The sequence below is a fragment of the Bos taurus genome, chromosome 3, assembly GCF_002263795.3.
Source record: "Bos taurus isolate L1 Dominette 01449 registration number 42190680 breed Hereford chromosome 3, ARS-UCD2.0, whole genome shotgun sequence".
Classification (NCBI taxonomy): domain Eukaryota; kingdom Metazoa; phylum Chordata; class Mammalia; order Artiodactyla; family Bovidae; genus Bos; species Bos taurus.
In genome coordinates this window covers 81,234,612-81,236,877 of record NC_037330.1, presented here as the reverse complement: position 1 = coordinate 81,236,877, position 2,266 = coordinate 81,234,612, and positions in this window count along the sequence as shown.

Sequence of the window (2,266 nt, the reverse complement as noted above, 5' to 3'; positions counted from 1 at the left end):
TACACTAAAAATATATCAAGGCCAAAGTAGAAATGCTTAAAAAAAAATCCGAAGGAGAATATTTTCTATTATTTAACCTAAGCAGTGCAGCATGAGATAGTAGTCAGGAGCTCAGATTCTGGAGCCAGAATGCCTTGGTGGATCATCCTGTGCTTGCTAGCCATGGGACCTTGGGCAAGTATCTTGGTTTTCTCATCAGTTAGGGATGGATAATAATGGCATCTAGGTTCCTACGGTTATTGAGAAGTCCTCATGCATTGATACATTATTTCTAAAGTGCTCAGAACAGTGCCAACCTATAATAAGTGCTCTGGCAACCACTGCAGTATTCTTGCCTGGGAAATCTCCTCCCACAGAGGAGCCTGGTGGGCTGTAGCTGGGGTTACAAAGAGTTGAACACAACTTAGTGACTAAACTACCATATAAATAAGAAAACATAAACTTTACTTGCTTCCACTGATTGTTCTAATAAGGTATGAAAGAAATCAAATCCATAAAGCCTAAACTGAAGCCCATAAATCTATAGTTATATTAAATACTCCAGGTGATTCTGATGGAAGTGATCACAGGATGACACTTTGAGACCATATAATTCCACGATTCATTTCAAATCCACGATTCATTTCAAACATGAGTACAGGGCATGACAAGTGGTATCAGCTGGTAATGGGAGTGTCACAGTATGTGATAAAGCCCCACGACTGAGTGTAGAACCTGATTTGGAGAGAGAAATCTGGTGTCCTCTTGAGGAGAGTGAAAAAGTTGGTTTAAAGCTCAACATTCAGAAACCTAAGATCATGGCATCCAGTCCCATCACTTCATGGGAAATAGATGGGGAAACAGTGGAAACAGTGTCAGACTTTATTTTAGGGGCTCCAGAATCACTGCAGATGGTGATTGCAGCCGTGAAATTAAAAGACGCTTACTCCTTGGAAGGAAAGTTATGACCAACCTAGATAGCATATTGAAAAGCAGAGACATTACTTTTCCAACAAAGGTCCATCTAGTCAAGGCTATGGTTTTTCCAGTAGTCATGTGTGAATGTGAGAGTTGGACTATAAAGAAAGCTGAGAGCCGAAGAATTGTTGGTTTTGAACTGTGGTGTTGGAGAAGACTCTTGAGAGTCCCTTGGACTACAAGGAAATCCAACCAGTCCATCCTAAAGGAGATCAGTCCTGGGTGTTCATTGGAAGGACTGATTTTGATGCTGAAACTCCAATACTTTGGCCACCTGATGCGAAGAGCTGACTCATTTGAAAAGACCCTGATGCTGAGAAAGATTGAAGGCAGGAAGAGAAGGGGAAGACAGAGGATGAGATGGTTGGATGGCATCACCAACTCAAAGGACATGACTCTGAGTAAACTGGGAGTTGGTGATGGGCAGGGAGGCCTGGTGTGCTGCAGTCCATGGGGTCACAGAGTCGGACACGACTGAGTGACTGAACTGAACTGAATGGATTCCCCCAGCCTCCCTTGTGAATGGCCCAGGCACATTCAGGAAAGGGAGGAGAAAAGGAGCAGGAAATTCTATTAATTCTATAATTTTTCGATCCATAAGCATGCTTCATTTTATTGTACTTTGCTGTATTACACTTTGCAATTTTTTTTACCAAATTGATGGGTTTTGGCAACCCTGCTTTGTCAGATGATGGTTAGTATATTTTAGAACCAATTTTTTTTTTTTAATCTCTGGGTGCTTTTTCTTTTAAAAAGATTTTGCTTCTTCTAGTTTTATTATAATTGTCATACTGTTTAAGGTGTATAGCATAGTGACTTGACTTACATAGGTAATGAAATGATTAACATAATAAGTTTAATAAACATCCACCATATCATACAGATACAAAATTAAAGAAATAGGTAAAAACTTTTCCCTGTGATGAGAACTCTTAGGATTTACTCTCTTAACAACTTTCATACGTATCATACAGTGTTATCTTTATCATGTTGTACATTTCATCCTCAGTACTTATTTATAACTGGAAATTTGTACCTTTTGGCTATCTTCATCCAGTTCCTCCTCCCCTCACACCCTTTCTCTGGTGGCCACAAATCTGGTCTCTTCTGCGAGTGTTTGTTTAGTATAACTGATTTATACCGCTATATTAGTTCCTGGTACCCAATATAGTGATTCAGTATTTCTATACATTTCAAAGTAATTATCATAAGTTCAGTTACCATGATAATATATTTCAAAATAAGTTATGTATAATGATTTTTTAAACATAATAATGTTTTAAAACATTGCACACTTAAGAGACGACAG